Raw genomic sequence first — 13,965 nt, 5'->3', positions numbered from 1 at the left:
CTCCTTTGCTAGCCAGCCAACTAAATCTAAACACACAATCACATTTAGCAGCTGAAATGACAGAAAACTATGTGTACTTTCATTGGTTTTACCTTGGATTCTATTGCCATTTCTTTGGATATATCCATTATAATGACCCTGATAGATGAATTTGCCTGGCTCAGAGAAGCTGTCAGTCTCGTCACGTTCATACGCATTGCAGGGTGGAGATCACCAAAAATCAGCAACATTTTTCCACAGGTCAGAGAGGCAGACAGCAAGGTTTAGACCAGGACTGCCCAACCCTGTTCCTGGAGAGCTACCGTCCTGTAGGTTTTGCTCCAACCCTAATCTAGCACACCTGATTCTAATAATTAGCAGGTTGATAAGATGAATCAGGTTAGTAACACCTGGGGTTGGAGCGAAAACCTACAGGAGGGTAGCTCTCCAGGAACAGGGTTTGACAACCCTGGTTTAGACAAACCCCAACTGTTGCAAACCATATGCTAGCCTAGTAGCATTGGGAAATATTGTCTAGACCAGTGGTATTTAAAGTCAGCGGGAACTACAGTGGGGTTATATATATTTATTTTTTAGGATAAAAAAATTATGAGTACAGATTATTGTATGAGACAATATAGAAATGTTTGAGAAAGAATTAGAAAAAAATAATTGTATTGAGTAATTAAATGTTATTTGTTGATTTTACCGATTTTAAAGTTGTATTTGGGGTGGGATCACGAGAAAAAAAGTCTACCAATTCTGGAGGAAAAAATGGGGTCCCTGCTGAAAAGGTTTGAATACCATTGGCCTAGACGCTTTTTCCAGGGGAGATTAAGTTAATAAATTGACTGGCTGGGCTGTGGGACAGTGGATGCGCATTTATACATCTAATGGCACCGTTAACAGGCACTACCCGGAGAATGCGGGGATTGTGGTGCTTTAACTCCCTGCTATCAACCAATTAGCAGCCAGGATCCAAACTACCGGTTTTATAACATTGCATTGCCTCTGGTTATTGAAAGAAATGTCCAAGACGTGTCTATTTATGTATGCTGTAGGCCTATCTATTTGTTTAGTTTTTTTTCAGTTATCAACATACCTGTTTGAATAAAACATGTTTCCGCCCGGTTTCGAACCGGGGACCTTTCGCGTGTGAGGCGAACGTGATAACCACTACACTACGGAAACAGACAGAAAAGATCGAAGTCATGGAAATCGTTAGGAATGCATACAAGTCTACCACCCATAATATTCCAACTGGATTACCATAGTAAGACTAATAACATCCATAAAAACTAGCGGTCGAACAGGGAAATGGTTCCAATTGTTTTTCCACCATTCATTTTCCCCATAGGTGATTTTAGAAACACTTAAAATAAGGGCTGTGTTTCTTGTAGGCTTACCCTGGCATGGTAACCGTGTAAATCTCTCTAGGACAAAGTTACTTTTATAAATATATTCGCCTGTATTTACCCCCCCCAAAATGAAACGCTAATTAGCTGCTAATGTGGCTATCATAAAAAACTACAATTGCCATGATGATCTGGACAAGACTGCCGAATTGAGGCAAAGGTAAGAATCTCTGGATTAACTATCTAATGTTAGCTAAATGAAGTAATGACTCAATTGGCTACATTTCTTTAAATTGACAATTCTGTGAACTGTCTTGTACAAGTTTTAAATTGACACAATACCTGTTAGCAAATGTGTCAGCTAGATATGAAGTGCAGGAGCTTGCAGGGATTTGTAGTTTTGCATGATGTCTACTTTGATGCTCATTAGCATTTTCGAATCTGAGCATGAGAATAGCCTGCTATTCACCCACTATTCATTTGACGTGGAGCTCAAATAAATGAAGTTGTGGCAGAGGTTTGTCTACAGATTCGCTGTATTCTGACCTTGACTTAATTACGTCATAATTCCAACACCTTTACGCGTAAGGAAACCATCCATAAGGTTGAGCGAACATGCCGGTTCCAAGTGGAAAAAGCATCTACTTTCTTTTATCCAATAGAAATAACAGCATTCTCCATGCACTGTAATTTATAAATTGATAAGAGCTATTGATAAGAGCTAGATAAATGAGTTATCCGTTTGGAGAAGGGGATTGCAAATACACATAGCAATTGTTTTAGATAGTTTTTCCTTATGATCCCTGGTGACGAATGTGAAACCAGCCATATGGAAGCAAACTGAAATTCATATCAACATGACATGTATTGCGGCCCCTTTTCCACAGTTAAATTGGATATAAATAGCTTTGCAGGCGGCTCCCACCCGGTTACATAACCCTGCACCTTAGAGGCTGCTGCCCTATACACATAGATTTGAAATCACTGGCCACTTTAATAATGGAACACTAGTCACTTTAATAATGTTTACATATTTTTGCTTTACTCATCTCATATGTATATACTGTATTATATTCTACTGTATTTTAGTCTATGCCACCTCCGACAATGCTCGTCCTAATATTTACATTTTTACATTAACATTTTAGTCATTTAGCAGACACTCTTATCCAGAGCAACATACACTTAGTGAGTGCATAAAAAAAAATGTCATACTGATTTTGATTTGATTTGATTTATTTATATATTTCTTAATTCCATTCTTTTACTTTTATATTGTTGTGAATTGTTAGATATCACTGCACTGTTAGAGCTAGAAACACAAGCATTTCGCTACACCCGCAATAACATCTGCTAAACATGTGTATGTGACAAATACCATTTGATATGATTTGATTAGCTGGTTAGAAAGGAATTTTAATTGTGTGCCATCATAATTTGCATAGATGAAATTTGGAGACCCAATCTATAGGCTTCTGTAGGGCTGAACCTGCCGAGTTGATGTATGCGCTTTAAAATGTTTTGATTATATGCCCGGCTTTTCACAGTTTTATTTTACCATTTCTATCATGTTACATTTTAGCCACTATCGGGAGCCACGTCAGTAATTCCCACATACATTTATTATGGTTTGAACTTGAATATGACAACTTTCAGGATGAATCAAACCACTGTATTTTTTATTCATCAATATATGTTGTGTGTAAAGGCTCTCCAAACCATTTTTCATTATTCATACTTACTTTCCTAACCCTAAAATGTGAATATGCCTAAATAATCTACAAGGTCAAAGTATTTTGAAATCTACCAGTTGGTGCTAAAACGGAGACGAATATGCATAGATGGCTTTCCTTCATTGATCCCTATTATCTGACCCCGTTCTCTGAATGTCTTCTATTGAGTCTGTCAACAAAATTCAAATTAAAGGTACACCCTATTTAAAGGGATGGCTTAAGATAAATGTACTGAAAAACCCATTGAAGGAAAACTCCAAGAGAAAATCTGTTGACCAGCAAGTAGGAGAGTTTTCAGCGGTTTAATTGAATTTATTCAGAGCGCCCAAGCGAGCACACCTGCAGAGTGCGTTATGTGACTGAAAAAGGACAGTCTGAATACCAAATACTGAAAATGCATAGGAAAGGCATAAATTCCTAAATCAGGATCGGGCCCTAAGTGAATACTCGATTTTCACTGTATTTTCTGTCATTGGCTTACTGTCTAATTTGTTAAAATGTGTTTCCGCCCGGTCTCGAACCGGGGACCTTTCGCGTGTTAGGCGAACGTGATAACCACTACACTACGGTAACTTAATTAGTCAAATACTCAGGGTGTGAGTTTTCCTGGGTGCGACATTTAGTGCTCTCAGAACCTAATGAAGTCAGAAATTACTTAGTCCATTAATTAAGCAATAAGGCTTGAGAACCCGGGAATTATCGTGTGAATAACTCCTGAATAAGGGCTGTTCTTAGGCCTGAGGGGGAAGCCAAGGGCCGGGAAACAGCTCTTAGGACATTGTTATTCTAGATCATTCCCGGGTTTGAGGGCCTTATTGCTTTTAGAAAAATGGTTGCCAACATATTTTTAAAAAGATTAACGACATGTTTTCATAAAAACGTTATTGAGTAAATTAATTTAATTTCATCCTTCCACCATACAATATAGTCCGGGCAAACGGCAGTTGTTAGTTCTGAGATTTTGAAGTTGTTAGCCAAATGGGCTTATAGTTCGTTCTAACCATTGTATTTTCAATGGTTGCTATGCTAAACAAATCATTACCATTTACAGTGCATTCGGAAAGTATTCAGACCCCTTTGTCCACATTTTGTTACGTTACAGCCTTATTAAATAGTTGTTTTCCCTCATCAATCTACACACAATATCCCATAATGACAAATCCAAAACAGGTTTTTAGAATTTTTTGCTAATTCATTCAAAATAAAAACTGAAAAATCATATTTACATAAGTATTCAGACCCTTTACTCAGTACTTTGTTGAAGCACCTTTGGCAGCGATTACAGCCTCGATTCTTCTTGGGTATGATGCTACAAGCTTGGCATACCTGTATTTGGGGAGTTTCTCCCATTCCTCTCTGCAGATTCTCTCAAACTCTGTCAGATTGGATGGGGAGCGTTGCTGCACAGCTATTTTCAGGTCTCTCCAGAGATGTTCGATCGGGATCAAATCCGGGCTCTGGCTGGGCCACTGAAGGACATTCAGAGACTTGTCCCGAAGACACTCCTGAGTTGTCTTGGCTGTGTGCTTAGGGACGTTGTCCTGTTGGAAGGTGAACCTTTGCCCCAGTCTGAGGTCCTGAGCACTCTGGAGAAGGTTTTCATCAAGGATTTCTCTGTACTTTGCTCCGTTCATCTTTCCCACGATCCTGACTAGTCTCTCAGTCCCTGCCGCTGAAAAACATCCCCACAGCATGATGCTGCCACCACCATGATTCACCATAGGGGTGGTGCCAGGTTTCCTACAGACCTGACACTTGGCATTCAGGCCAAAGAGTTCAATCTTGGTTTCATCAGACAAGAGAATCTTGTTTGTCATGGTCTGAGAGTCCTTTAGGTGCCTTTTGGCAAACTCCAAGCGGGCTGTCATGTGCCTTTTACTGAGGAGTGGCTTCCGTCTGGCCACTCTACCATAAAGTCCTGATTGGTGGTGTGCTGCAGAGATGGTTGTCCTTCTGGAAGATTCTCCCATTTCCACAGAGAAACTCTGGAGATCTGTCAGAGTGACCATCGGGTTCTTGGTCACCTTCCTGACCAAGGCCCTTCTCCACCAATTGCTCAGTTTGGCTGGGCGGCCAGCTCTAGGAAGAGTCTTGGTGGTTCCAAACTTCTTCCATTTCAGAATGATGGAAGCCACTGTGTTCTTGGGGACCTTCAATGCTGCAGATATTTTTTGGTACCCTTCCCCAGATCTGTGCCTTGACACAATCCTGTCTCGGAGCTCTACGGACAATTCCTTCGACCTCATGGCTTGGTTTATGCTCTGACATGCACTGTCAACTGTGGGACGTATATAGACAGACAGGTGTGTGCCTTTCCAAATCATGTCCAATCAATTTAATTTACCACAGGTGGACTCCAATCAAGTTGTAGAAACATCTCAAGGATGAGCAATGGAAAAATGATGCTCCAGAGCTCCATTTCGAGCCTCATAGCAAAGGGTCTGAATACTTATGTAAATAAGGTATTTCTGTTTTGTGTTTTTATAAATACATTTTTTTTTTTATTAAATGATTGCGTTGTCATTATAGCGTATCGTGTGTAGATTTTTTATTTTTATTTAATCCATTTTAGAATAAGGCTGTAACGTAACAAAATGTGGAAAAAAGGAAGGGGTCTGAATACTTTGCGAATGCACTGTAGCTATGCAGGCTAGCTCCTTCTCCTTTGCTAGCCAGCCAACTAAATCTAAACACACAATCACATTTAGCAGCTGAAATGACAGAAAACTATGTGTACTTTCATTGGTTTTACCTTGGATTCTATTGCCATTTCTTTGGATATATCCATTATAATGACCCTGATAGATGAATTTGCCTGGCTCAGAGAAGCTGTCAGTCTCGTCACGTTCATACGCATTGCAGGGTGGAGATCACCAAAAATCAGCAACATTTTTCCACAGGTCAGAGAGGCAGACAGCAAGGTTTAGACCAGGACTGCCCAACCCTGTTCCTGGAGAGCTACCGTCCTGTAGGTTTTTGCTCCAACCCTAATCTAGCACACCTGATTCTAATAATTAGCAGGTTGATAAGATGAATCAGGTTAGTAACACCTGGGGTTGGAGCGAAAACCTACAGGAGGGTAGCTCTCCAGGAACTGGGTTTGACAACCCTGGTTTAGACAAACCCCAACTGTTGCAAACCATATGCTAGCCTAGTAGCATTGGGAAATATTGTCTAGACCAGTGGTATTTAAAGTCAGCGGGAACTACAGTGGGGTTATATATATTTATTTTTTAGGATAAAAAAATTATGAGTACAGATTATTGTATGAGACAATATAGAAATGTTTGAGAAAGAATTAGAAAAAAATAATTGTATTGAGTAATTAAATGTTATTTGTTGATTTTACCGATTTTAAAGTTGTATTTGGGGTGGGATCACGAGAAAAAAGTCTACCAATTCTGGAGGAAAAAATGGGGTCCCTGCTGAAAAGGTTTGAATACCATTGGCCTAGACGCTTTTTTCCAGGGGAGATTAAGTTAATAAATTGACTGGCTGGGCTGTGGGACAGTGGATGCGCATTTATACATCTAATGGCACCGTTAACAGGCACTACCCGGAGAATGCGGGGATTGTGGTGCTTTAACTCCCTGCTATCAACCAATTAGCAGCCAGGATCCAAACTACCGGTTTTATAACATTGCATTGCCTCTGGTTATTGAAAGAAATGTCCAAGACGTGTCTATTTATGTATGCTGTAGGCCTATCTATTTGTTTAGTTTTTTTTCAGTTATCAACATACCTGTTTGAATAAAACATGTTTCCGCCCGGTTTCGAACCGGGGACCTTTCGCGTGTGAGGCGAACGTGATAACCACTACACTACGGAAACAGACAGAAAAGATCGAAGTCATGGAAATCATTAGGAATGCATACAAGTCTACCACCCATAATATTCCAACTGGATTACCATAGTAAGACTAATAACATCCATAAAAACTAAGCGGTCGAACAGGGAAATGGTTCCAATTGTTTTTCCACCATTCATTTTCCCCATAGGTGATTTTAGAAACACTTAAAATAAGGGCTGTGTTTCTTGTAGGCTTACCCTGGCATGGTAACCGTGTAAATCTCTCTAGGACAAAGTTACTTTTATAAATATATTCGCCTGTATTTACCCCCCCCAAAATGAAACGCTAATTAGCTGCTAATGTGGCTATCATAAAAAACTACAATTGCCATGATGATCTGGACAAGACTGCCGAATTGAGGCAAAGGTAAGAATCTCTGGATTAACTATCTAATGTTAGCTAAATGAAGTAATGACTCAATTGGCTACATTTCTTTAAATTGACAATTCTGTGAACTGTCTTGTACAAGTTTTAAATTGACACAATACCTGTTAGCAAATGTGTCAGCTAGATATGAAGTGCAGGAGCTTGCAGGGATTTGTAGTTTTGCATGATGTCTACTTTGATGCTCATTAGCATTTTCGAATCTGAGCATGAGAATAGCCTGCTATTCACCCACTATTCATTTGACGTGGAGCTCAAATAAATGAAGTTGTGGCAGAGGTTTGTCTACAGATTCGCTGTATTCTGACCTTGACTTAATTACGTCATAATTCCAACACCTTTACGCGTAAGGAAACCATCCATAAGGTTGAGCGAACATGCCGGTTCCAAGTGGAAAAAGCATCTACTTTCTTTTATCCAATAGAAATAACAGCATTCTCCATGCACTGTAATTTATAAATTGATAAGAGCTATTGATAAGAGCTAGATAAATGAGTTATCCGTTTGGAGAAGGGGATTGCAAATACACATAGCAATTGTTTTAGATAGTTTTTCCTTATGATCCCTGGTGACGAATGTGAAACCAGCCATATGGAAGCAAACTGAAATTCATATCAACATGACATGTATTGCGGCCCCTTTTCCACAGTTAAATTGGATATAAATAGCTTTGCAGGCGGCTCCCACCCGGTTACATAACCCTGCACCTTAGAGGCTGCTGCCCTATACACATAGATTTGAAATCACTGGCCACTTTAATAATGGAACACTAGTCTCTTTAATAATGTTTACATATTTTTGCTTTACTCATCTCATATGTATATACTGTATTATATTCTACTGTATTTTAGTCTATGCCACCTCCGACAATGCTCGTCCTAATATTTACATTTTTACATTAACATTTTAGTCATTTAGCAGACACTCTTATCCAGAGCAACATACACTTAGTGAGTGCATAAAAAAAAATGTCATACTGATTTTGATTTGATTTGATTTATTTATATATTTCTTAATTCCATTCTTTTACTTTTATATTGTTGTGAATTGTTAGATATCACTGCACTGTTAGAGCTAGAAACACAAGCATTTCGCTACACCCGCAATAACATCTGCTAAACATGTGTATGTGACAAATACCATTTGATATGATTTGATTAGCTGGTTAGAAAGGAATTTTAATTGTGTGCCATCATAATTTGCATAGATGAAATTTGGAGACCCAATCTATAGGCTTCTGTAGGGCTGAACCTGCCGAGTTGATGTATGCGCTTTAAAATGTTTTGATTATATGCCCGGCTTTTCACAGTTTTATTTTACCATTTCTATCATGTTACATTTTAGCCACTATCGGGAGCCACGTCAGTAATTCCCACATACATTTATTATGGTTTGAACTTGAATATGACAACTTTCAGGATGAATCAAACCACTGTATTTTTTATTCATCAATATATGTTGTGTGTAAAGGCTCTCCAAACCATTTTTCATTATTCATACTTACTTTCCTAACCCTAAAATGTGAATATGCCTAAATAATCTACAAGGTCAAAGTATTTTGAAATCTACCAGTTGGTGCTAAAACGGAGACGAATATGCATAGATGGCTTTCCTTCATTGATCCCTATTATCTGACCCCGTTCTCTGAATGTCTTCTATTGAGTCTGTCAACAAAATTCAAATTAAAGGTACACCCTATTTAAAGGGATGGCTTAAGATAAATGTACTGAAAAACCCATTGAAGGAAAACTCCAAGAGAAAATCTGTTGACCAGCAAGTAGGAGAGTTTTCAGCGGTTTAATTGAATTTATTCAGAGCGCCCAAGCGAGCACACCTGCAGAGTGCGTTATGTGACTGAAAAAGGACAGTCTGAATACCAAATACTGAAAATGCATAGGAAAGGCATAAATTCCTAAATCAGGATCGGGCCCTAAGTGAATACTCGATTTTCACTGTATTTTCTGTCATTGGCTTACTGTCTAATTTGTTAAAATGTGTTTCCGCCCGGTCTCGAACCGGGGACCTTTCGCGTGTTAGGCGAACGTGATAACCACTACACTACGGTAACCAATTAGTCAAATACTCAGGGTGTGAGTTTTCCTGGGTGCGACATTTAGTGCTCTCAGAACCTAATGAAGTCAGAAATTACTTAGTCCATTAATTAAGCAATAAGGCTTGAGAACCCGGGAATTATCGTGTGAATAACTCCTGAATAAGGGCTGTTCTTAGGCCTGAGGGGGAAGCCAAGGGCCGGGAAACAGCTCTTAGGACATTGTTATTCTAGATCATTCCCGGGTTTGAGGGCCTTATTGCTTTCAGAAAAATGGTTGCCAACATATTTTTAAAAAGATTAACGACATGTTTTCATAAAAACGTTATTGAGTAAATTAATTTAATTTCATCCTTCCACCATACAATATAGTCCGGGCAAACGGCAGTTGTTAGTTCTGAGATTTTGAAGTTGTTAGCCAAATGGGCTTATAGTTCGTTCTAACCATTGTATTTTCAATGGTTGCTATGCTAAACAAATCATTACCATTTACAGTGCATTCGGAAAGTATTCAGACCCCTTTGTCCACATTTTGTTACGTTACAGCCTTATTAAATAGTTGTTTTCCCTCATCAATCTACACACAATATCCCATAATGACAAATCCAAAACAGGTTTTTAGAATTTTTGCTAATTCATTCAAAATAAAAAACTGAAAAATCATATTTACATAAGTATTCAGACCCTTTACTCAGTACTTTGTTGAAGCACCTTTGGCAGCGATTACAGCCTCGATTCTTCTTGGGTATGATGCTACAAGCTTGGCATACCTGTATTTGGGGAGTTTCTCCCATTCCTCTCTGCAGATTCTCTCAAACTCTGTCAGATTGGATGGGGGAGCGTTGCTGCACAGCTATTTTCAGGTCTCTCCAGAGATGTTCGATCGGGGATCAAATCCGGGCTCTGGCTGGGCCACTGAAGGACATTCAGAGACTTGTCCCGAAGACACTCCTGAGTTGTCTTGGCTGTGTGCTTAGGGACGTTGTCCTGTTGGAAGGTGAACCTTTGCCCCAGTCTGAGGTCCTGAGCACTCTGGAGAAGGTTTTCATCAAGGATTTCTCTGTACTTTGCTCCGTTCATCTTTCCCACGATCCTGACTAGTCTCTCAGTCCCTGCCGCTGAAAAACATCCCCACAGCATGATGCTGCCACCACCATGATTCACCATAGGGGTGGTGCCAGGTTTCCTACAGACCTGACACTTGGCATTCAGGCCAAAGAGTTCAATCTTGGTTTCATCAGACAAGAGAATCTTGTTTGTCATGGTCTGAGAGTCCTTTAGGTGCCTTTTGGCAAACTCCAAGCGGGCTGTCATGTGCCTTTTACTGAGGAGTGGCTTCCGTCTGGCCACTCTACCATAAAGTCCTGATTGGTGGTGTGCTGCAGAGATGGTTGTCCTTCTGGAAGATTCTCCCATTTCCACAGAGAAACTCTGGAGATCTGTCAGAGTGACCATCGGGTTCTTGGTCACCTTCCTGACCAAGGCCCTTCTCCACCAATTGCTCAGTTTGGCTGGGCGGCCAGCTCTAGGAAGAGTCTTGGTGGTTCCAAACTTCTTCCATTTCAGAATGATGGAAGCCACTGTGTTCTTGGGGACCTTCAATGCTGCAGATATTTTTTGGTACCCTTCCCCAGATCTGTGCCTTGACACAATCCTGTCTCGGAGCTCTACGGACAATTCCTTCGACCTCATGGCTTGGTTTATGCTCTGACATGCACTGTCAACTGTGGGACGTATATAGACAGACAGGTGTGTGCCTTTCCAAATCATGTCCAATCAATTTAATTTACCACAGGTGGACTCCAATCAAGTTGTAGAAACATCTCAAGGATGAGCAATGGAAAAATGATGCTCCAGAGCTCCATTTCGAGCCTCATAGCAAAGGGTCTGAATACTTATGTAAATAAGGTATTTCTGTTTTGTGTTTTTATAAATACATTTTTTTTTTATTAAATGATTGCGTTGTCATTATAGCGTATCGTGTGTAGATTTTTTATTTTTATTTAATCCATTTTAGAATAAGGCTGTAACGTAACAAAATGTGGAAAAAAGGAAGGGGTCTGAATACTTTGCGAATGCACTGTAGCTATGCAGGCTAGCTCCTTCTCCTTTGCTAGCCAGCCAACTAAATCTAAACACACAATCACATTTAGCAGCTGAAATGACAGAAAACTATGTGTACTTTCATTGGTTTTACCTTGGATTCTATTGCCATTTCTTTGGATATATCCATTATAATGACCCTGATAGATGAATTTGCCTGGCTCAGAGAAGCTGTCAGTCTCGTCACGTTCATACGCATTGCAGGGTGGAGATCACCAAAAATCAGCAACATTTTTCCACAGGTCAGAGAGGCAGACAGCAAGGTTTAGACCAGGACTGCCCAACCCTGTTCCTGAGAGCTACCGTCCTGTAGGTTTTTGCTCCAACCCTAATCTAGCACACCTGATTCTAATAATTAGCAGGTTGATAAGATGAATCAGGTTAGTAACACCTGGGGTTGGAGCGAAAACCTACAGGAGGGTAGCTCTCCAGGAACAGGGTTTGACAACCCTGGTTTAGACAAACCCCAACTGTTGCAAACCATATGCTAGCCTAGTAGCATTGGGAAATATTGTCTAGACCAGTGGTATTTAAAGTCAGCGGGAACTACAGTGGGGTTATATATATTTATTTTTTAGGATAAAAAAATTATGAGTACAGATTATTGTATGAGACAATATAGAAATGTTTGAGAAAGAATTAGAAAAAAATAATTGTATTGAGTAATTAAATGTTATTTGTTGATTTTACCGATTTTAAAGTTGTATTTGGGGTGGGATCACGAGAAAAAAAGTCTACCAATTCTGGAGGAAAAAATGGGGTCCCTGCTGAAAAGGTTTGAATACCATTGGCCTAGACGCTTTTTTTCCAGGGGAGATTAAGTTAATAAATTGACTGGCTGGGCTGTGGGACAGTGGATGCGCATTTATACATCTAATGGCACCGTTAACAGGCACTACCCGAGAATGCGGGGATTGTGGTGCTTTAACTCCCTGCTATCAACCAATTAGCAGCCAGGATCCAAACTACCGGTTTTATAACATTGCATTGCCTCTGGTTATTGAAAGAAATGTCCAAGACGTGTCTATTTATGTATGCTGTAGGCCTATCTATTTGTTTAGTTTTTTTTCAGTTATCAACATACCTGTTTGAATAAAACATGTTTCCGCCCGGTTTCGAACCGGGGACCTTTCGCGTGTGAGGCGAACGTGATAACCACTACACTACGGAAACAGACAGAAAAGATCGAAGTCATGGAAATCATTAGGAATGCATACAAGTCTACCACCCATAATATTCCAACTGGATTACCATAGTAAGACTAATAACATCCATAAAAACTAGCGGTCGAACAGGGAAATGGTTCCAATTGTTTTTCCACCATTCATTTTCCCCATAGGTGATTTTAGAAACACTTAAAATAAGGGCTGTGTTTCTTGTAGGCTTACCCTGGCATGGTAACCGTGTAAATCTCTCTAGGACAAAGTTACTTTTATAAATATATTCGCCTGTATTTACCCCCAAAATGAAACGCTAATTAGCTGCTAATGTGGCTATCATAAAAAACTACAATTGCCATGATGATCTGGACAAGACTGCCGAATTGAGGCAAAGGTAAGAATCTCTGGATTAACTATCTAATGTTAGCTAAATGAAGTAATGACTCAATTGGCTACATTTCTTTAAATTGACAATTCTGTGAACTGTCTTGTACAAGTTTTAAATTGACACAATACCTGTTAGCAAATGTGTCAGCTAGATATGAAGTGCAGGAGCTTGCAGGGATTTGTAGTTTTGCATGATGTCTACTTTGATGCTCATTAGCATTTTCGAATCTGAGCATGAGAATAGCCTGCTATTCACCCACTATTCATTTGACGTGGAGCTCAAATAAATGAAGTTGTGGCAGAGGTTTGTCTACAGATTCGCTGTATTCTGACCTTGACTTAATTACGTCATAATTCCAACACCTTTGCGCGTAAAGGAAACCATCCATAAGGTTGAGCGAACATGCCGGTTCCAAGTGGAAAAAGCATCTACTTTCTTTTATCCAATAGAAATAACAGCATTCTCCATGCACTGTAATTTATAAATTGATAAGAGCTATTGATAAGAGCTAGATAAATGAGTTATCCGTTTGGAGAAGGGGATTGCAAATACACATAGCAATTGTTTTAGATAGTTTTTCCTTATGATCCCTGGTGACGAATGTGAAACCAGCCATATGGAAGCAAACTGAAATTCATATCAACATGACATGTATTGCGGCCCCTTTTCCACAGTTAAATTGGATATAAATAGCTTTGCAGGCGGCTCCCACCCGGTTACATAACCCTGCACCTTAGAGGCTGCTGCCCTATACACATAGATTTGAAATCACTGGCCACTTTAATAATGGAACACTAGTCACTTTAATAATGTTTACATATTTTTGCTTTACTCATCTCATATGTATATACTGTATTATATTCTACTGTATTTTAGTCTATGCCACCTCCGACAATGCTCGTCCTAATATTTACATTTTTACATTAACATTTTAGTCATTTAGCAGACACTCTTATCCAGAGC

The 13,965-nt window shown here is 39.6% G+C and overlaps 3 non-coding genes across 3 annotated transcripts; all 3 read right to left on the bottom strand.

Moving 5' to 3' along the window:
• Positions 1 to 1,097: 1,097 nt before the first annotated feature.
• On the bottom strand, positions 1,098 to 1,170 carry trnav-cac. Its single transcript has one exon. It is a non-coding gene; the product is annotated as a tRNA-Val (tRNA).
• A 5,655-nt stretch (positions 1,171 to 6,825) lies between these two features.
• Positions 6,826 to 6,898, bottom strand: trnav-cac. Its single transcript has one exon. It is a non-coding gene; the product is annotated as a tRNA-Val (tRNA).
• A 5,656-nt stretch (positions 6,899 to 12,554) lies between these two features.
• On the bottom strand, positions 12,555 to 12,627 carry trnav-cac. Its single transcript has one exon. It is a non-coding gene; the product is annotated as a tRNA-Val (tRNA).
• Positions 12,628 to 13,965: the final 1,338 nt, after the last annotated feature.

Source organism: Coregonus clupeaformis, unplaced genomic scaffold (genome assembly GCF_020615455.1).
Source record: "Coregonus clupeaformis isolate EN_2021a unplaced genomic scaffold, ASM2061545v1 scaf1449, whole genome shotgun sequence".
NCBI lineage: Eukaryota > Metazoa > Chordata > Actinopteri > Salmoniformes > Salmonidae > Coregonus > Coregonus clupeaformis.
This window is presented reverse-complemented; position numbering and strand designations above follow the sequence as displayed.